Genomic DNA, 24,472 nt, shown 5'->3' on the forward strand with positions numbered 1-24,472 from the left:
TTTTTTCTAAACAACTTTTATTAGAAATAGTTTTCCCCTTTACAAAATATAAGACTACATACAGGGTGACAACTTATTATCGTCCAATACAGGTATCTGTTATTTTAAGAGAGCTCTATAGCAAATAGGCAACCATTTTTATAGATTTTACTACACAGTTTGTTTAAATACGAATCAATGCACAAATAACAGACTTTCCACAATTCTAACGCAGATTTTCTATAAAATGAAAGTTAGTTTGAAACTCATATTACTTTTTGTTGTAAATAAAATTGTAATTTGCCACTTTTGAACAAGTGCCATCGTAAATTATAAATTTCTTTACTCCAAAAAGTTATTTCAGTTTCAAACAAAGTCCATTGTATAGAAAATCTGCGTTAAAATGGGGGAAAGTCTGTTATTTGTGCAAATTGTGTAATAAAATCCATAAAAATGTATTTCTGGTTGCCTATAGAGCCCTCTTAAGACATACAGAAATCGTTAAACAAGCAAAAATGTGCAGAATTTTATGCTGATCACGGATTCGTTTTTAAATTTAGAAAATTCCGTATAGTTCCGAAGATATTCGAAGGAAACCGATTTTATGCTGCTTCTTGTGAAATACCACTATTTCACTTGTTTTTTTTTTAATTTTAGGTCAAAAATGTGTAGTCTGATCTAATATTATGTGGGGAATTGACTTTTCCTGTCAGTATTAACGTATCTCTAAAAATGGGTGCTGAACCGTAGTTAACTTTTTCTTTTTTTTTATGGATGCTATATTGAATTTTTGCCTCATTATAAGAAAAGTGAAATTCTCTTTAAAAAGATGTATAATTTATGATATTTTCATAAATAAATAACCAAGATGTTGCTTATAATTTTAATTTTAATAAAAAGAGTCAAGTAGACATTTCTTATTTTTAATACTTTTTAACATACCAACCTTTATTTACATAACAATACCAAAAACAATCCAACATAGATGAAGCAAGACAAAATTAAATGGCAGGTAAATGTAAATTTCTTCACAAATGTTCGAAGAGCATAAATTACTTGGTTGTCTAGTTAGCCGCCGAGAAATCCTGATTTAACCATCTTGGAGTTTTATGGTTATGTTAAGGATCAGCTACATAAGGCGATATGACAGTGAAGAAGTATTGAGAATAAATATTTCAATACCTTCTGACATTATTCAATCTGCTACTCAGGGTTCATGAATAAGTATAATAATGCCAAAGAAAAACGTTAAAAAAGTATTTTACATTGCAAAAACGTCAGACAGTTATAAGAAAGACAGAATATTAATTTATCCGGTTTATTTTCATAAAAGGAAGCTCCTATTGAAGTCTGGCACATTCGATTCCGGACACCTTGTACATTAAACTGCACTAATGAGCATATTATAAAAATAATGTGTAACAAAATGAAAATCAAGAGAAATGGATAGATTAATTTTAAATTCTAGAAATAAAAACTTTCATTCCTTCTTAATTGCCCAAATTATCAGCGTCCTGCACGGCAAGCGAGTGTTTGTAAAAAATCGCTCGACTCTTCGCCCGCTGCTTTAGTTGGTAGTTAGCTATTTATTAATTTGTTTGAAGCGTGACTAGACGGGGTTTTTATCTGTGGAACGTTTAGTAGCCTTTTTGTAGCGCCTATCTTACGTCGTACATTAAATGAGATTTTAAGTCGTTATTGCAGTTGAGTTAGAATTATATGTTTAGCACATTTTCCTGTTATCATTTGTCTCTTTCATTTAACATGCTGGCAATGCCAACAACGACCGGTAGTAGCGGATAGTCCCTTAAATGTAAATCTACAATGCACGTGTTGAGTTTTACATGACATTTACAGCAGTTCTGATGCAGGATAATTTACAACATTGCAATTTCGTATATTTAAACCTGATTGTGAGTAATTTATTTTAACGAATACAGGGTGGTTCAGAACTTATCCAAAAAAAAATTAGAATGTACAGGTAACTACAAATACAATTTTGTAAAAAAAAAATGAAAAATGGCAGTTCGAAAATGATTTAAAGATACACTTCTGCACTGCACTGGAAACTGGTCCACTGTAAAACCTAACCTTGCACAAGACAAAGTGCCCAAGGAAAGAAATAAATAAAATTTTATAACACATATTTTATATCAGCAAATTCAACCGCTTTTGCCGCTCATGATATTAGTAATTAATAAAATTAATTTGTGGTTTTAATTAATAAAATAATTTGAGATACCTGATGTTACAACAACTGTTCAAAATTATGTCCACCGACGTGTATACACGTTTGGACCCGTCTTACCTAGTTTCTATGAACATACAAATGTTGTTTTGCTTCATCATAACACAAATGTTGTTTTGGTTCACCAAAAATTAAACCGATATCCATCAATTAAATGTTGCTATACACGTAAGCCATTTTTGTCACTTGAAAAACTAGTGTAAACACTATCGCAAAAACACCACATCTCCATACGTCCACATGCAAAGAGAGCGCACAATGATGTTAGAGACTAGAGCGAATTATCAGGATTACAAAATTTTTTTTATGATATTGACTCCATTTTTTATAACACATCTATTTCTAAATTTTGTGAATCACCCTGTATATGGTGTAGATTTTCAAACTACGAGTAATAAAGGCTAATATGTATGCTGTAAAGAGAAACGAATTTTTAAATTCACCAGTGGATCTATAGAACACGCCTTTTTGTTTAATTTTTCTAATTTCAAATATATGAAAGAGGGGGATATATAATTTGATGGCTGCGCATTTTCCATCCACGGCTTAAAAACGCACCCTATCTTTTGTTATACTATTTTGCACAGCCTCTTTGTTGTAATTTTTGTCGGATTCTACAAGAGGTTACGAGGCACTTTCACCTTTTCCATACCTCTTATTCCTCCATCCAATCTGCATACCACCAATGATTTTTTTGTTTCCACAACGCCTCGGAAGTACGAATCCGACCATTCACCATCCTTAAAAGTAATGGGACACGTTTATCTCGTGCGCCCTTCTTAGCGTGTTTCGATAATCCCTCGAAATAACACCGCAAGTTTCAATTACTGAAAAGGTCTTAGCTGAAAGTTTAACGAGACACCTGGATTTACGTAGGAAACTGCGGAGCCTGAAATTCTCGTGCTAGAGAAAAGATTTATTTATATGTGGAATTTTATCGGAAAGTTATGTAGAGGATGTGTGTTGAGCAGCTACAGTCGGTTTTAAAATGATACGAAGTAATAAATCAGTCACATTAGTACTGTAATTAAAATTACAGGAGACTGTCGCAAAGATATGAAAGTAGACGATTTTGGAGAGTGGTTAGAAGAAAGGATGAATCTTGTACCCTCAAACTTATTGAAAAAAGTGCCTTCGTCCTCTTGGAAGCCGATGTAATTCAATAACTATTGGATACAGTATTATATATGAAAATAACACCAATATACAAAAACATGCAAAGTACAGATGATTTTTAAAGTATGTTAGACATAAAATGGAAAAATGTCGTCAATTAGTTATAACATGGTGGCCGCCCAAGATACGAAGATTAGAGGGTATGATATTCCCGTGAACTAAAATCGATTTGTTACCGCATGACGTCATGTGGAGACTGATTTAAGTAATTCATTTATACTGACAGTTTTAACATCAAAATAGCTACATTAGTATTATCCACATTGTGCAGTAATTGTGCAGCTTTTTCAGAATCTTTCTTGGATTTACTAGATACGACTCTAATCAATCGGTGGCTTTTTTTTAATTTAGCAACCTCTGAAGCTAATTACGAATATACTCCTAAGTGCCTTGAAGAAACCCAAGAATGTTTGATATTAAATATATATTTACATCAGCTACAATCCAAATTGTTTAAATGATTTCGTTATTTGGGAAATTAAAAAGATGTCCATATTAAAGGATTTGCTTTGCTAGTCTGTTGTACTAAAAATAATGTGACAATCTAATTCAAGAAATCATTGTTGATAGACAACAATGTCAGTACTAAATAATACATCCAACTTTTCGATGATGCAAAATTCGCATATAATATCGACAAAAAATAGCCTCCAGCAAAAGCAATTCGATGAAATAACAGCGTTTTTTAAAATACCGCGAACAAAAGAATAATTCGATATTCATTTAGTATTACGGGATTCTACATTTACGTGCTATTTTGGAGGGGATTCAATACAACCTTACTTTTGTGGATTAAATTCGTACACCAGGTAAGATTTTTTTTAATTAAAATAACCTTTAGAGCAAATGAACGGTTCAAACATGGTTTAAAAAGCTTCAAAAAATATTTTTAAGTTATTTAACAAAGCATACCACCTCATACATGTTGTCAGAAATGCATATACCCTTACCAAATCTAAATGGGATCTTTAGTTTGATAGTTGGTAACACATTATTTAAATATATATGAGATTTAACTGGTACTGTCGTTTTTATATTTGACACTGGGCCAGCAGAGCAACGTATTAAAATACATTTATATAGCATTTAAAGTAAATAACGTTATTGCCACAAAAGAAACGAAACCTAATTTCCAATATACTTTAAAAAATGCAAAAATTGAATAAAATCTAATATTTTATATCAGATTGTAATGAGATTCGCAGTTAGTATGTATTGAAGGATCATGTATGTTATATTTACCACACTTCTTGACAAAGGCCAAGTCAGAAATCTTGAGCATTGAATATAACTTGAATTGGCTTTAATTTCTTTCAGTTGGCATCATGTTGCAAACCACACCGATCTCCCCTACAATAAAAAGGCAGTTTTTAAATAAAAATCTGCCGTACTATTAAACAAAAAATTGTAATATGATTCAAATATCACATACTGCTGCCATTACTCAATCAGTTCATGTTACATTTAATAGAATAATTTTATTTGTTATGGATAAAACATGTATTTTCCATTTAGAGTAGAGTAGATGATAATAGTTTAAATAGGTTAAAATCTAATTATGGCAGCCCTAAATGAATTAAATGGAAAATGCAGAACGCGATAACAAGAGCTACGAAAAATATAATGAAAGTAAAATAAATTATAAACGTTTTATTTGCAACTTCCATTGTTTACTGAACAGGGCTTAATATTTAATAATTAAATGAATAATTAATGCAATACAAATACAAAATAAGTTGACTGTACAAATTTTTTGGCAATGTAACCTAACCTTCTTTTAGTATTACTATTATTAGATTATACCGATTTAATTTATAAGGTTGCATTTCCAAAGTTTTTAATAAATAACACAGGGTCAGCCTTCATTTTCGTTGAATAAATGAACTTTAATTTACAAAAAAAAACGCGAAGATAGAACTTTTTCGTATAAGACTTTTCTATTACAAATATCATCAGGAAGCTGTAGTTTAATTTTTATTGATTATTCACGCCACACTGTATACTCAACAAGATCCAAATCAACTTTCTGTTTCTATCATTAAAGACAGAAAAAGTCATGATCGTGCGAAAAATTCTTAGTGATCGAGTTTCAACGTGTGCGTGCAGTGGAAAGCGCTGTGTACTGTGTACTCGGCGCAAATCTCTCCATCTCCTTTGAAATGTAGGCACATTTTCAATATTTTTGGTTCAGTGGGCCCTCACAAAGCGAAGCCCCGTCTCGGAGCAGTATCGCCCCAAATTACCTCATTATCTTGTCAGCTAAAAGTAACATTTCCCTCAAGCGACGGCCGTTGATGTCGCTTAATTTCCCTTTGTTTATTAGCAACACTTCCAAGACAAACCAATTTATTATTTATATTATAATGCGCAATCCCATTGTTCGACTTCATTGACATTTGTATGTAATAATTAAGGACATAATGAGGCAGAGCGGCGGAAACTACGGAATAGAAACGAGGAGTGGGTCGGGAACAATAGGCATTCTGCTACCAACTATTCACGAAAAGTGGCGTTCGGTTGAAAACGGCACAATGGCGGCGTAAGTGGAGATAGAGGCGGCAGTAGCAAGTGCAGGGTGAAGAGTTATATCAACACGTCAAAGACTTCCGTGCTCGATAAGTACGGGGTGTCCCAAAACAACATGTAGATATGGCTAAGGCGATTTTATGAAGAACGCCAACAAATATACATAAATTGTTTTATATACACTAATGCAAAAAATTAAAAGGTCAAAAGTATTTTCGAAATTTTTCCGTGATTTTTGACAGACTGTATTTAGGTCGTATCGGGAATTAAAAAAAGCATTTTGAAGCTCTAAAAATCTAGTTTTTAGATGTTTTGGTCGAAATTTTTTAGGAGCTAGGTTATCACGCAATTCTAAGAAATAGCACGACAAAAAAATTTTGCAAATTTTTTTATTTTCTTAGTCCACGGGCTTGGAAATTTTTTTTTCAGCTAAGCCATTTTATGGACCAGATAGCTGGTTTATTCAGCTTCAATTACCTTTTTTTTAAATTCCGATACGACCATTTTTCATCGAAATATCGGAGTTTTAATGGAAAAGGATCCTTTTGTCTCCAATCATCGATATCTCGGTGACAAATGGTCGTACACAGAATTGAAAGGCAGTTTCGAAAACTGGAATAAATTTCCCATAACACTTTTTTGTTTTTTTTTTTTCATCTTTTACACGAATCTTAAAAAACAGGAAAAGAAGTATAGTTTTTTAGAAAATTAACGGCTAAATTAGAAATATTGACGAAATGTTTAGCATGACTTTTACAGTTCGATATACCCAGAAGAACTGTGTGAAATTTCATCTCGATCTAGCCAACCGTTTCTGTTTTTTTTTAGGTTTTCTCACATTTTTACCGCAATTAACGTTTAAATTGATGAAAAAAAATAATTCGAAAACATTTCGAAATTTTGAAGTTTTCTTTTTGTTTTTTTTTTTGGAAAACCTTCCTGACATTGAAGAAAACAAAACCCAATTGTTTCCAGCACGATTCGGCTTTTCCGTCCTATTCATCAACTTTTAATTAAATTAAAATTAAAGTTGATGACCCAAACCAGACTTTTACCGCGATTCAGTTACAGTTTTTTAAGACAAATCTTTGATTAATTTTTGTTATTCTGTAATCAATTTTTTTCAAAACTACCCTTTTTCTTCTCTGGAAAAAAATTTCATATTTTCTTTTCAGACAAACAATTGACATTGTTGCTATGGAAACGTCATATTAAACTTTCCAGAAATTTTCAATTTAAAATATAGAAATTATGCATGTTTTTAGCAGCATGACCATTACATTTTCTGATTCTACTCATTTTTCTGCACATTTTGATATCTATTACATTTCTCTACATTCAAATTTAAACTTTCTACAAATTTTAGGTATCTACTTTATCTTATATATATGCTTGTAATATTCTTCACTGTCATTGATATTAACTTACTTTCACTTTTATTAAGAGTCCTTTCCTGTTTGGATTAGGTATTAATTGAAATATTTTTAGGTCCACCGATTATTAACAACTTTTAAAGTTTATACACTATTTGGAATATAATTTGGGATTTGAATACATTTTTAATGTTTAAAACTGCACAAATCATTTTACAGTTCACATGTACATATTACTCAACAAATTTTACAAAATATTAGATATAGATTCAGTTTAATTCCGCTTATAGTTATTGACTTTAGGTATGATGAACTTTAGTTTTAGTCTTAGTTTATTGCATGATTTTCATTTATAAATGCAACTTCTTCTTTCTCCGTCGATAACTTGTCAAAATTCTGAAATGTTTCAAATTTCCTTAAACGCATTCTCTATTATGAAATCTAACTTTGCAAAATTGTACTTTATTATACTTTCTAACTATTTAGTTCATAAATTAAATTCTTTTCATGATTTTCCCTTACTATGCTACAAAACTTATTCTATATCTAAATGTATCCTTAATTTTTCATATATTCTCAGTATTCCACCTCCCTTTTGTGTTAGTTTTCTCTAATTTTTTATATGAATATCTCAAAATTTATCTCGAAATTCAAAATTTTGGTTTCATTTTTGTATTATTTATTTACCTTTACAAATCATAATATCATAACAATATCTATGTATTATAAATACTTCTATATTGTAGGTACACCTATGTAGTTAAATTTAGTGTATGAGTAATTTAATTCTTCATAAATTTAAACTATAATCTAATTATAATTTGAAACTTCCCTAGAGTAAACTATAGGTTTCCACCTATGGAATAATCGGCAATTCCGTAGAAGCTCAAAATTAGCTCCATAGGTGGAAACTAGAGTTTATTCTAGGGAAGTTTCAAAAGAATTGGCGCCCAACGTGGGGCGCCAATTTTTATTGACAAATATACCATGCTATGTTAAACGTACATTAATAGTTGCAATTTTGCTGTATTCTTTTTTAAACGACCACCTCCCTTTAGGCAAGAAGAAGTATAGTTTTTTTTTCATAAAAAATCTTAGTAACCGCCTCCTAAAATATCTGCATGTTGTTTCAGAACACCCTGTATATGCTACGAACCAGCGCGGTGATTCTGCAGGGCTCAGTATTGGATCCCGGAACAATGTGTGCTCCTCTCGTTATTTATACTTTTCACAGTGTGCAACACATTTCCCAGTTAATGACACTTGCACATTTGTTAAACCTATTCCGCACTCGCAATTACATACGTGCTGGCTTTATTTGCCCTCTGTGTGGATGTTTGTTGCAAGTTTATTTCACGTTTTGGAAATAGATGTTTAGTGTACGTGTTCACATCCGTGCCCGGCTTTATTTACTATTGATATTGACTGGCGCACTTACCGCGACTGTCGTGAATGTGGTGACGAACCGTGCTCTTCGATACCGCAAATTTATCTCTATGTCTAATTTGCTAAACTAACAGTTTTGCTATAAAAGTCATTAAAATCTACTTAAAAAAATACTCTTTATATGAAAGCTGCAGAACTGGCAGGAATCTAATTTTTTAACTCAGTTCTGAATCTATCTCAATCGACCTATGCAAATAATAAAATTAATTTATAAAATAATACTCGAAAAATCTAACAAGGGCCTAAAAACATCCACTCTTTAAATTATCACTAAACAACGATACGTATATGGAGCAAATCAACCAGCTATACTCACAAAACTTCAATTTTTTAAACAAATATGCCATATTTTGTTTCAAAAAAGTAACACCCCAACAAAACTTTCCTCGGTTATTTATTTCATTTAATTTTGTGTTCAGTAACTATAAAGCTAAACTAAAAAACTGTTTGGTAAGTTGGTACAATTGATAGTAAAGTTTACACAGCTCTCTGTGCTCGCTTTTGTAATGCTCACGTAGTTTCTAATAGTAACGTAGAAAATAAAAGCAGTCCGAAGAATAGGAACAATTGCAAGAAACACTGAAGTTAATTCACAAACAAATAAATAAAGTTTTTCGAATCTGACGCTGCCTGTAATCAAGCAAAAGGACATTCCGCTTATTTTGTGGCTTTAGTTTATCTAGTAACTGTAACCAAATTGCCGGTGTTGCGAGAAACAACTACCCCGAGGGCTATATGCCCCTACCGGCATTGAATTATACTCGCAACAGCTAGGATCGTTCTTCATCAGTTTAACCCACCAGCCACAGACCGGTTTCGGACTTATTAGTCCTCATCAGTGTGTCATAGGTGAGACAACCGACGAACGATCCAGCTGTTTCGCGTTGTATCATCACGATAAGGAAATACACTGTACGCGGGAGCGCAATTGGCTCCATCTGCTGGAGAAAAAGGAAACTTAGAAAATCACGTACTTCCTTCCAATATGCCACGGAAGCCTTGTCTCAACACTGAGGTTTATCGGGTAAGTAGTGTCATTTAAATTTATATAGGTATTTTATCCTCTACTTAGCCTTAGACATATTTTCTGTAAACATATTAATATTTTCATTTATAATCTGACTACGGTCCTGTTATACTCCGCTCCGCACTAAGCTTACTAATAATGGTATTTGAAAATTGGAACAAGTTTAATTAAGTGTTCATTATATACAGATTATGCTCTAAATTGGTTTTAGTTTGATTTTCAAAACGATATGAACAAACCGAATCGAAGCGTCATTATCATTTAATAAGTTTGCATTGTACTGCAATATTCGCATGTGCAAATCAAATACAGCGAATTAATGAAAATACAAAGTAAATACAAAAAATTGTGCTCTTTCCATATTGCCTCTACAAACAATTTTAAGTCCAGACATTAATTATGTAAAGCCCATAATTCCTATTCGAGCGTAATATTTATTTACTGAGAAATTTTTTTTCGACCAACTTTCCAAATAGAGCCGGCGGATATGTGGAGGATATTAAAACATATCAGCTCGTCGATTTGAATTTTTAATTAGGCGCATTTCCATAATCACGAAGATGGGATACTAGGGCCTGCTTTCAGTGGTCAGTTAAGTAAATTATCTGCTGGTTATTACGTAATGGAACAATCATTTCGGGTGGGCAGGGGCTAACCGTCAACGGAATTAGTTAATCCGACGTTGATAAATTGATACATCGTTAAATTTTTAAATGTAGGGGGGGATCGATAAAGTATTGGGACCCGGTTAACACCCACAACGTTTACTTTTTTGCAGTCAACGTTTCGGAAATAAGGAGAATGTTGCTAACTCGGCCATAACAATTCAGTTAAAATGAAAGTGTGTAGCCAAAAACATGTTTTAAGATTTTTTAATTTTTATCGATTTTGTTCAATAAAAAAGTTAATTTCATTCATTTGTCCCTAGAAAGGCAACAGACTCATTTGCTGTCATGTTAACAATTTAATTTTATGAATAGCGGTAACTGAACTCGAGTCGACTCAGGCAGTCCTTCTTTTAAATCTATGAATATAGTTTATGTACAGAGGCCTGTATCGGACGAAAAATTTGGATCTCGAGAGAGTTACAATAAGGTTTACGGTCTTAAATCTAGTTTTTAAATATTATTTCGTTGAGCTGTTACGGGAATTGGCATCAGCCGGTCAGTGTGATGTAACATTCATGTACCTAAGCCGTCCATTTATATTTAAATCCACTGGAGACGGCATTGAATGCGCCGCTGCTTCGTGTGCCTGCAGCAGAATGCAGTTCATGTAATAACAGTTGCAGTTCAACAAGTTTTTGGCGTGTCTCGAGTAAATGCAGCATTTCTATTTCTCAATTAATAAAGCGAAATAAGCGAAATAATGACAGAAGTTTGAATAAGTTGTAAGTCTTTGATATCTGAAATCTGTGTACCCAAAATTAATATATATATAAAAAATGAGAGATAAAATCCTTTTGGCAAAATAATGAATTTTAATTGCTGCAATATATCAAAACGACTGTATTAATTTTTTGCTATAAGGAAAATGTAGGTACTTTTTAGCTCATACTAGAGACCACGATCACCACGGACTGTAAGAACTGTAGATATGGAAGAAACCATTTTAAATACTGTTGAAAAGAAGCCACGCACAAGTGTAACAAGAATTGCTTGATTTAATTAGAGGCAAATGAAATGTATGTTTTGTCTTTACCCAATCCATAGTGATACACCTTTTAGCCAATTTACATATAATTAAAAGAAAAACACAACATTAATGATTTTCCACCTCGCTCCCAATTTTATTTTTAAGTATAGACGCGACACCCTGTATATACGCGAATTAATACCGCAGTTAGAGTAGTGCATATCATTTGTGTCCTACTAATAATAATCGTTACCAGTCGTCAGTTTTTTTTAAAGCCAATACCTGCATCAAAACCTGTGTTAATTAAACTGATTCTGTTCCCATCACGCATGGAAAAAATTCAAAAACAAATTAGCTATAATTACCGCCCAAAGCGCTATTGAATACATAAAAGGTTTGGCTGTTATTGTTTTTGTTCATTTAAAAATGAATTCCTTCACAATTGTGGTTTGTTCGATGACCCACAAATTAAAATTTCCATTTTCAATAGTGAACCAAATATGTAAATAATCAAACTGTTACTCTTCACAATACGCCTTTTCCTTAAGTGATATTCTACATAAGTGTTCTACAGGGTGATGTTTTTTAAACATAAATTTATCTTGGTGCCCATATCAATCGATGTACGTGCTGTAGACCAGCGACGTAAACAAATAGTTGTTGAATGATAGATACTTCTCAATTATTGGGGAATTTTTCAATGCAAAAGTACAATTTAAGAAAAATAGATATATAAAAAACAGATATTTTCTTATTATAATAATTAATAGTAATTACGATCTTAAATGCATTGTTGATACTGCAAGAGTTCGCAAACAAAACCACATCCGTAAGCATCTGTTTCCAACTGCGTGCACTAAATAAACTCCATTAAGGTGGCCATATCCCTGGCCGAGAAATGGTGAAATTTCTGTCATTTTTAGGTACTGAAATCTTGAAAAGTAAAACGTGTAGAACAAAAGTAAGCGCAAAAATAAAATCCTTGATGTTTTGTTTATTCATTGTTACCATTTAAATTTACCCAAATAAAATAATAACTAAAAAAAGCGTTTGTAAAACATCCGTTTTCTGTTATCCTAACCCCACATTTTAAGAATTATTTTCACGTACTTATGCAATTTTATATGTAGGACTAAGCAAGTAAGTAAGTAAGTGAATAATGAATTCAATACAAATACAAAATCAGTTGACTACATAAATTTTTTAACAATGTAACCTAACCTTGTTTTAGTATTACTAGTATTAGATTATACCGACGTAAATTATAAGGTTGCATCTCGGGTCGCATAAAAACATTTCCAAAATTTTTAATAAATAACACAGAGTGGGCCTTCATTTTCGTTGAATAAATGAACTTTAATTTACAAAAAAAACGCGAAGATGGAACTTTTTCGTGTAAGACTTTTCTATTACTAATATCATTTTTATACCTTTGGCGAATATTTGGCATGAAGTTAAGACGTGTATGGAATGTGTCGATATGCAGCATCTACACGATGCGGCATAAGCTTTACTCAAATGGGTGTATATGACATCAACCAACAATCCAAAGTAAGTCAGTCAATTCATTTTCTACACAATCAAAAATTATTTGTGAAGGTAAAGAGTTTATGGATATCCCGAAGTTTTTTGTGCATGCAAGTTGCTCTGCTTTTATAGTATTCCGCAAATAAAATCAAAGCGTGGAGGGCGACATAAAACACAACCGTGGAGTAAAAGGCCGACATAAAATAAAATGGAGAGTGTGCCAGCACTTACATATAAAGAATATTTATTTGAGCTCGTTTTGCGTAAGACATAGATGTATTGTATCTAGAATTGGACATCTAGTTTGAGCGCCGCCGTCTCCAGCGACCCTTTAGCGGCGTCTGTATATCCGCTCTCGAACTGAGCGGGCCCTGGAGCACTCGGTTGCCATGTCCGGCGTTTCAACCAAACTTTGCCGATATTTCATTCGGGGCCGGGTCCCGAACGTGCGCCCGCCAGCCCCCGAGTTTAAGATTACTGTTTCATGAAACATGGTGACTGAAAACTGGGAAATAATTTATTAACTGGCAGAGAATGAAGTGGATTGTGCCGAGGTACATGTAAAATCAAGATTGGTAGCGGTAATCATTTAAAGCTACCCTGGTGGGTCCATTATTCAACCGCTTCGACTGCATCTTGCCCGAATTAAATAGAGCCCAAACGAAACACGACCGAAATTTAATTACTCCAATGCGTATTTCTGACTTCTTGCGACCTCTTTGTAATAAGGTCAATTCCGTAAGTAAAACTGTATACAAAATGTTACACAAGTAACCTAAGTAACTAGAGCTCGACACTTCAGTGCGTTAATAAGGCGGAGAGGTTGGAGGGGCGCTAATTGCAAAATTCCGGACCAGCTCAATTTTGTTTTTTTGTGCCACTCTTTTTAATGTGACGCACACATAGATGGCGCTAATCGCGTTCCAGAGACAACGTCACTCTAATTTCTTATATCTTTAATTTTACGAATTAAAAATTTCTTCTTCAGTGCACTGGACGCTTTTTTTGTATACTTATCTGACACTTCATTGTGAGAGCTTCTGCCACTGATACTTAGCATTTCAATTTTCTTCACCACAGTTCTGAATTTATCTTCATGTGTGATTTCTTATTTTACTCTTGCACATTAAAATTCACTACTATCGAAATAAATGAAATAGACCCCTGAGTTTGGAAATCGATATTAATAAAACGTAGTAGCAAAAAAATTGAAAATTTGGACCATATATAGCCTCACTATTACTGTATTGTGTGCTAAAATTTCAGTTAGTTTCGTTATCGCATTTTTTAGTTATTACTGAAAATGTTGAAAAAATCACGGTTTTCTGCCAACAAAATTGATACCTCACTTTAACTCGTCGTAATTTTTTTGTTAATCTATAAAAAAGATTCTAATTTCTACTGGCGATAAGTCGAACTATTGTCTTTAGTACTGTGAAAGTCATTTGTCTCAAAAGCTCTTCATTTTTTTATTTTTAAGCAAAACAGAAGAGGGTGCTATCTCCGTAAATATTGCGCTGTTTAAAAAAAGAAAAAAACTGATACAGGTAGTAAATAACTAATAAGCAGTGGCGGCTCAAATAATTTATTTGTAGAATAATTTTTTGGCTTGTTTCATTTTCATTTTTATTGGCTACCTGATCAAACTCTTCGGAAATATTAGGAATTATGTAATTTTATTTTTAATCTTGTGTTTTTTAGTGTTAAGTGTTCCCAGAAAAAAATATTCTTGGATAATTGTCTTTCTGAAGCGCGCGTATTCAAATTTTAAACAGGTACTTGGAATTTCGAAAGTGTAGTGATTTTTTGTAGTTCGATTGACGCCGTAATAGCATAATGGGATGGAAAAAGTAAGGTAATAGACCTGCAAAAAAGTCTTGAAATCATAATACAATAGAGACAGAAAATTCTCGCCGAGAGAAATGACGCCTCAAAAATTCTGTTGCCTGAAACAAAAAGCCTGCGCCTAAAGAATTATTAAGCTTTATGAAAAAAGTAATCCCGCCTCAATATAGGGATTTTATTGCTAGAATATTAAAAGTTTTAAAACGTAATTTGCAAAGAATATAAAAAGTTTTCTTTATTTTTAATATGGACCCAAATAGGCATTTCTAAAACCGGATTTACGGGAGCTGGGGAACTCTCCGTAGTTTTCTTTCAAGTTGGGTATGGAGAATTGCTCATCAAGTCGGACGGATTCTTTGTCACACCAAGGCACCTGCCCGTGCATTAAAATTAGCTCATTGTATTCGGCTTTCAGCTCCCACTGGTGCTTCATTAATTATTAATATTCTATGAAATCCCGTTTTTGTTAGAATACGCCCGACAAAACAAACTCCACTCCGCCGTTTGCATTAAAAAGGGAAATTTAATAGAAACCGCTAAATAACTAGTAGCACAAAGGAACTTTGCGCTTCACTTTACAAAAATTAAGCCGATCGCGCGCCAGTTGCGCGAAAATTCCTCTGGCTACGGTGCGTTTGTAATTACTATCCACAAATATTTTACGTTAATACTTTGCATGTGACAACAAAACTTCGATCATCATCAGGATAACTAAAACACAACAGAATTGTACACAGATATCAAATCAGGCCTGGAAATAATCAGTTGTGAAATGTCACCAGCTGAACCACTTCCTTATATTTCTGCTGACATTATAAAAGGAAATGTGTACAACAGTTTTCACGCTCAGTAATTTTCCCGGCGATTTGGTAATAAATGAGACCTGACAGCCTTCGTACTACATATTCCGCAATTCTGAACGTAATTTAGATAATATTAGAGGTAGTAGCGTCCTGTGCCCAAAAAGGTGTCGTGATATGTTCAGGAATATGTGTAACAGAAGACCTGAAAATCCCTTTAACCCTTGAGCCCTTGATTTATGAATTTTTTTGAAATTTATAAATTAATTTACTTATTTAACTTAATACTTAATAATATATTCATTAGAATTATTAGAAACCTGAATTTCTACTTGTATAATAATTTAGAAATATTATCGCTATATGCATAATATACAGGGTGTAACTAAATAAGTGTAAAACATTTAAGGGGGTGATTCCTCATCGAAAAAAAGATAGGATCTTTCATATAAAGAAACTTCATTGGAGCATCCCTTGTTAAGATACAGCCCCTTAAAGGGGGTACATAAAATTTGTTTAACAATTTTTTTCACAAGCACTAAACAAGTTACAATATTGAAATTAACCTGACATTTTCTACTACCAAAAAGACACTTAGCCAGTAATTTATTTGGTTTACCCCATGGTTGTAAGGGGTGGAAAACGCAACCCCTAAAATTTATTTCCAACGTAACTTTTTGTCTTATTATTTGTTTACCATTTAAAAATTTTTTAAAAACAATATTAAAGAACTATTTTGCAATGTCAGATATCATGTAAATGTACAGACATGACCACATTTGGAAAAATATTAGAATTTTGACAAGTTATCCACGGAAGGTAACGGAGTTTTACACATAAAGAAGTAACATGCTATAAATCTAGTATAATATTAAAATATAGCACACCCATGATCAGTATTTATATGCAGAATTAAACCTGAGTCACTGTAAAAGGTTTCATATATCGTTTAAATGTTAACAGATTATTGTACCGTTAGAATTTGTAAATTTCTAGTTTTTAGTGTTGTAGAACTGCAAAATAGTATGTGCCGAGTGTAAAAGACCATCACAACATCATAAACTGTATTTAGACTCTAAACCAAGTTCAAATTTCTGTGTAAGCTTTAAAAGTTCTCGATGAATCGGTGAACCTAGAAATTTTCAGTCAAAAACAGGTAAAGACTGTTTGAAAAGTGGCAAAGGAGTAATTGTAAAGATTGTGAATGGACAGACATTCAGAAAATTAATCTGTATAACGTAATTTAACTATAATTTTTAAAATTAAGTAAAATTTGATTGGAGTTTGAAAGTTAACCTAGAAATAAGCTACTAGTATCAGAAAACGCAGAAAAATGCAAGGAATGTGAATATGTAAAGACCATGCAGTTTAAAACATGCTGAAAGTCAATATTTTGAAAATTAAAAGTTAAGAAAAGTTTGTTTGGCAGTTGCAATTGTTTTTACTTCAATAAAACCAAAATGCGAGCTCATCGTGGCTAATCTCTCATAAATTCCTAAAACAGTAACATCGCCAGTTAGCTCCTAAATTAACAATTGAAAATCAATTAAAATCAATAAATTGTGCTCAGCCACCCGAGAAATATCAGTGACGAGCAATCAAAAGCCAGAATCACATAGTGTCTGTATAATGTTATAATCCTGAAAAGTCAATGATCACCACTATCATTAAATATAAAGTGCAACACAAAATCTGAACGGGTTATATAGGTAAAAAATTTAATAAAATGAAAAATAATAAAAAGTGTAGTGCAGTTGCAGCTGGAATCATCACGACAAAGTACAATCAGAACGAGTTTCCGGACATCAACGTGGGATTTTTACGACCAATACCAACTAAGGAACCCATCGCAGTACCAAATTGGAGATAGAAAAAAACACATATTTCATTTTAAATAATTTTAAGCAAATTATAGAAGTAAATAAAACTACAGGAACGCACCCACTGAAGTTGAGTTTGCTCTGCTATCAGTAAACAACAAATTACAAATTCAAAATTATAAACATGTTCAAAACATTCAAAACATAATATATATTAAAATCAAAGTAGTATACATCTACAGGCTATACAAATAACTGTATATTAAAGATCTATTTATAGAGAATATATCGTTTTATGTATATCAATAATTTCAAACATACTTCCCATTTTCCGCATGCTTTTTCCTGAAAACATGTTTGCCTTTCACATAATAAATTCCCTTTCAGGATTTCAAACCGTTTGATAATAATTTTTTCCCATTAGTTACACATTCAACTTGTTCCACAGTGCTGAACCTAAACCAAGCTTATCATTACATCAAACTAGTTGATTACAGAGTATTAATAAGCGTTTTTCTCGTTTAAAATACATAGTAGGAATAGCATTATTAACCAAATTTATTTATTACAAATATTCTTCCAGCAGAATACTAGCTTTTTAGATAACAATGCTCGTTATAGACATGTAAAATGAAGTAACTGAACAGTATTTAAAAAAGATACTCAGAATAAACGAGATGCCGATACGATATTTTTAAATAAAATATTATTCACTGAAGTGGCTACGATCCGTCAACAATATGTACCTAATTTCAGGAATAAACATGCGTGGGTATTGAAAATCCATACGTATGTAATACGAGAGTGGCATTTTCCACAATAATCCCAAATTAGTATTTTGTAGGAATGGGTATTACCGAAAAAAAAATAATAATTAGGCCTTTATGAGCTTCTAGTAAATTTTATTAGAAATTCCTTTGGTATTTTTCCTAATTGGACTCATATTAACTCAGCAAGATTTGCTGAAAAGGAACGATATATTACAAAGCTTAATTTTATTAGTGTTATTTGCCAGATTCTAATAACATTGATTAAATTCACATATACTCATGAATGAATATTTTTTGGAGTATTATGTTTCTCTGTTTTTGATACAAAACACAAAATATTGAATATTTTTTTCTGAAACTTCACTTATTTTGTGCCAATGTTTCCATATAACTCAAGTCAATTTAATCTCATCCACAATCTGTAGTGTTCCGAATATTTTAATAGTTTTATGTATTTTGGTGTCCTTTTCAACAAAAAGAGACATGTGACCCATGCTACCGCATTATGAAATTCCCGAACTCCGTAGGTCAAGTTTCAATGGGGTTTAAAACGTGAAAAAATGGAAATACATTCCAATACGGTGTCGAGGGGCGATTTGTGGTAAAACCCGTATATCGCAGCAGTGTTAAGACAACGTTAGGGTTTCAAAAGGTCCTGGATATAAATCTAGCGAGGTGATAGCTCGACAATGCAGGGAGCGAATTGATTTCCATCGGAGATCGGAATGCTCAGATGCGATCTGATATATTGTTCCACCAAGTGGCGCTGCCGCTTGTTCTCATCTACTCATCCACACACTCTACAAGGCGACCATATTTAATTTATAAACGGGATTGCTTCTCTAAATGTTATTTGGAGGAGCACGTATTTCATCAATGTAAACATATCTGCGTATAGATAAAAAAAGTTTTATTCAACAGAAGTACCGTAGCTTAATAAATGGAGTGTAGGCATTTGTTAAGACGTATCTTGAGTTTTGGCGAACGCTCTTTCTGCGGAGTTTACTTGACAAATGTATTACTGTGGACTATCCCTAAATGAACAATTTGATATAATGGATGATGTACAAAAAAATATGTACGATACCAATAATGTACGCCCAGTCAGTAGTACGATAAAAGCAAAAGTGCAAAGAGTGTTGAAAATTAAATCAAGTATACAGCATTTTGGAAAACATACGTAAAGTTTTATCTGGTACATATCAAGAGTTAGCAGCAAATATATTAATATGCCCCAGCGATTTCTCATACTGTCCGATGTCAACAGTTGTATGGTCATTTTCCCAACATATTAAGCGATAAACGTTGCCGTTTCACTAAAGAAAAGCACGTAGTAATATGTTTCAATTCCTTCCAATATGCCACGAAAGTCTTGTCTCAATACTAAGGTAAGTGGTATTATTTAAAATATAGGTATTTTATCCTCTACTTAGCCTTGCTCTTAGGTAGTACTACATTGCGACATATTTTCCGTAACATATTAATATTTTCATTCGTAATCTGACTACGGTCCTGTAAACTCCGCGCCCCACTAAGCCTAGATATAACTCTTAGTTACAGTGCTATATGTGTACACAGTACATACAAATAATATTGTATGTACCTGTATATTGACGTATATATTATGCATTGCAATTAAAATTACAAAAGAGTTTTAATTTCTGTTATAATTTAATTATGCAATCAGTTGTGAATGATTTCAAATATAATTAACCAAACTCAACGTTAAATAATTGTTTAGCGAGGCAAATAAATGTACATTTTAAGTGATATTTCATGTTTGTAACGTTGGAGGAAAACGTAAAATTATGATGTAGTTAAAAGTTTCAAATGGAACGATACATTGTCGTGCCGAAGAACTGTCAATTTTGTACTTTATCAATTATGTTCTTAATTGAAAACACTCAAGCTGTAAGTAAGAAAAATCAAGTGAATTATTGGCAAGACAAATCAGGTAAGGAGGCATAATTTCTGGTCATTTTAAAGGATAAGTAACGTGAACGCGTCAACAAAATAGAGCTTTGAAGCGAAACAGCTTATTTCCCTGATCCCTTTATTATCTCGTTTTTTGAGGATATTATCTCGTTTCTTTGAGGATATTTAGATCACTTTTATATATATATATATATATATATATATTACTATGAATACACAGAAGGTCCTTTTAGAACTGCAGATACAGTTTATCGCTCAGCTTTTTTTAATCTCCACATGATTCCATGGATCTCAAGTTATTGCATCTACTATTTTACTTTTTTGTTCAATCCGACATCCTTTATGTCATTTTTAGATGTACCCACCATTTTGGATTTGAAGCTGAAAGAATTTGGTATAAACAATTAAAATTATTATTTTTAACTTTATTGATTGCTTTAATTAACTTTACTAAATATTCTACTAAATTTGATGACCAAAAAAAGATTTTCTGATCGTGAAAAAAGACCATCATTTGAATCCGGATTTGATCCTAAAAATCCAGCGCGTTTACCATAAAAATTTTGTCATATTTACTGCAACAATAATTGTAGTTCTAATATCCGAAGATGAAAAAGCTCTACAACGACCAATAGTCCACTCAAGGGAGGGCTAGAACATCGCGATTGTAATACACCTCAACATTTTTTCACAGATGGGCTACAAGTAAGTTCACACATTAAAATAGTGCGATACAATCAAGGCGATTTTGCATGTGTGCATTTAAATTAGTGGTTCTATAACATTTGTAGACGATTTATAAAAAAATGGGGTTTATAGAAAATTACTGCTTGTGAACATCTGTCCACTGGACTACAAATTGTACAAGAATAACCGTTTACAGAGAATATCAAGATAACGCGCTCGCGTTACCCGCTCCGATCGCATTTTTCATGTAATTTTTCAAGTTCAAGCACGACAAACTCCAATCCACTGTCACAGGTAACACAATTTATGGCGTAATAAAAGACTGTATACACAGGCACTTACATACCCTGTCTACAAAATTTAATTTGTCCCTCGGCCCCGAATTGTTTGACGCATTTCGCATTGCACGGATTGCAGCATGTTACAAGTTATTAAATTCAATGCATGTAGTCGGACTCATTCGAATAGCGAACATCATTAGAGGGATATATGAAATTCCGGCGCTCGACACGCACATTCCAGTATTATAACGCGTCGCAGAATGCCAAATATTTGAAAATTTGGCACCAGTTATGCGAAGGATATTTAATATTCCGCATAATGATGGTCCCTTATCGGCGAGGTGGCGCAAAGTTGATTGGATTATTTCACAACTATACGGGATTAATTTTAAACAATTAAATGCAAATTTCGGTATAAAGGGTGTCCGTAGCAGTTATCTGAGAAGGCTAAAGGTACGTGTACTTAAAAATACAATAAAAATTATTGCCAGCAAAAAAAATTCGCTTCACTTTCCAGTTACACTTTGGGTGCAACCTATAGCAGTATGTGATTGTTTAGACAAAACGAACGAAAATATAAGAATATAGTTATGTACACCATAAAGGAGGTAAGTGTTATTTACCAGTCGATGACGATTTTGCGCCCGAGCGGAGCGAGGGCTGGCAATAGAGTCCGAGACTGGTAAATTATACTTAACTGCTGCGTGGTGTATAACACTTTATATGCTTCCACAGTTCTTTATGGTTCATGAAATAAAGATTTTGGTTTTATTTTTTGACATTTCTTAATCAATTCATTTTGGCATTATTCGAAATCTTGCAAAGTCGCCTTGGTTGCTTGAATTTTGTCGTATTTATAAACAAAGCTACATAAAAGTTGCAATTTTGCTGATTTTTAATTATTATTTCTAAATGAGTGATTTTCAAATAGAAAGTGCAGCAAATGTTGCCACGATCATATAGAAACAAAGAATGGTGCCAGAATAAAAATACTGGTGTTTCTGAATTGTTACTGCTAGCATGTTTCATGGAGAAGTCAAGAACTTTAAAGTCACCGACGAGTTTGTGAAGTGAATACTCCACAATTTCAATTACTTCTCGTCTGTGTTTTGCTTCTCACCTGGAAATTCTCAAGAAATATATCAAGATTAGATTGGAAATTAAAACTGAAATTTCACGCTTTTTTATGCGCCATGAAACAGGTAGATGTTACAATCAACCAGTGGGCAATAATACCCTTTCTATGATTCCTAATAAGATTGCACAGTTTTTTCAATTAGAACATCCTGAAACATATACAGGCCATTCATTCCGAAGAACATCGGCAACGTTACTGGCTAATACAGTAGTTGATGTATTAGCAATCAAGAGACATGGTGGGTGGAAATCAGCCACAATTGCAAAGTCATGTTGCTGACAGTTTAAGTAACAAACTCAATCTTAATAAAATTATTATAGTGACAGGCGATTTCAATGTTAAATTTAATACAATGGAGAAGGACACAGTTGTTCTCATTAATACATTTCCATCTTTCGGTTTGAAACAAGTTGTATTTCAGATCACAAGAAAAGACTCCTGCTTAGACAATATTTTTACCAACATTAATACTAATTTTGTAACACCGAAAACATTGTTCGAAACATATGTTCGTGGAAAAAGAAAGCTGATATCGTAATTTTTTTTTATTAAGTCCTGATTCACGTCATCTAAACAGATTTTTACTGTCGTTTTCCTTTTCACCGTTACGGGCCCGAGACGCGAACTTTGGGACACCCTGCACACGTATTCTCCTTGGCTGTAAAAGAACTAGTAATCTTGGAGGCAATAATTCACCAAAAATATTTATCACCACGCCGGCCCGCGCCCCAGCAAGCACGTTTTAAAACTTCGAGTCCAACTTCTCTCCTTTACTGGTGAAAAAGTGATATTTGCACCAGCCTTCTGCTTTAGAGTGGTAGGTACAGCATAACCATATCTCGGGGGCATCTGTTTAAGTTTCACAGCGTTAAGAACTAAATTAAGTGCATATAATATTTCTTTCTCGCTCATAAATTCCTGGGAATGATTTTTATTTCTGCGGATTATAGCTGCAGTCCGCTTCCGGTTGTTAAAAGAACTTCCGACGCACTTTGCCCATAACTCATCAGGATAATGGGGGTAACATGGGCCGGAACTGGTTGAACACACGAAAAATATCACTTAAAAGTTTGTTCGTTTGTATAAATAACGTTTTAGTTAACTGGGCGCCCGGATACTTTTGCACAATATAAAAGTCGATAAAGTAATAAAAGGGCCCCTTTCCGCAGCGGTTACGTCGGTGCGACCATTAATTTTTTTTTAACCAACTCTTTCTCTGAACAAGAGGTTAGCGGAGCTCCAATAAGCTATCCGGACATTTTGCGGCATATTTTTGTAGACTACATTTTTATGTCATCCCACAGGAAAAAGTCAAGCGGGGTCATATCGGAAGACCTAGCTGGCCATTCAGTAGCCTCTCTGCGTTCAATCCATTTGTCAGGAAAAGGTTCATCTAGACAAGCCCGTATCACACATCCAAAATGTGGAGAAGCCCCATCATATTGAAACCATATTTGTTCTGCCGGTAAATGGGGATTGTTATTGTTCTGGAATAAGCTCTGAGATAATATGTTATTGCAAAGCAATATCGTTCAAAGGTAAAATTTTCGTTTATAGAGTAGGGTCTTATGACTTGTCCACAAATAATACCACACCAATCATACTTAATTTTTCTTTATTGTAGTAGATTTAAAAAACCGTAAAACATCACATGAGCGACCCCGTATATGTATTTAAATGGATCGTATTACTTAGCCACAATACGAGTACTTCTGACGAAGTGGACGAGGTATTCCTTTCTAAAACAATTCATATTTTTCGTGCACTTGCTTTTTTCGCGGCATATAACACGTACCGAATAAAAAATAACAAGTCTCTGCGAGGCAGAACGGGTGTTTCAAGGAAACAATAAATCACTTTTAAGGATCACCTACAAGCAAATGCGCTTATAAAAGAAGTTCGGAGACTAGTTTTAGAGTAATACAAAGACCCGGAGCAATGCCATACCAAGCTACTGAATATGGATAAGAAAATAAATCAGGGACCCCTTCAATAGAAGTCGCGGACTGCCGCTCTCAGAATCATTCAATCAACTTTGAGCGGGCCCCACACTCCCAAGTTTCGCCAACAGTCAGACCAAAACATGCAACTTTCCACCGCCAACTTTTAGAGCTGTCTGTAATACCGCAAAATGAAAACCTTGCACGGTGTTAGAACATGCATAAAATAACAACACCGTTTATTTCTATTACTTAAACTACTTAGTAATAAGCAGCTATTTAAAATAAAAACTAAATACTATATGTCTAAATACAAAAA

This window comes from Anoplophora glabripennis, unplaced genomic scaffold, assembly GCF_000390285.2.
Source record: "Anoplophora glabripennis isolate ALB-LARVAE unplaced genomic scaffold, Agla_2.0 scaffold72, whole genome shotgun sequence".
NCBI lineage: Eukaryota > Metazoa > Arthropoda > Insecta > Coleoptera > Cerambycidae > Anoplophora > Anoplophora glabripennis.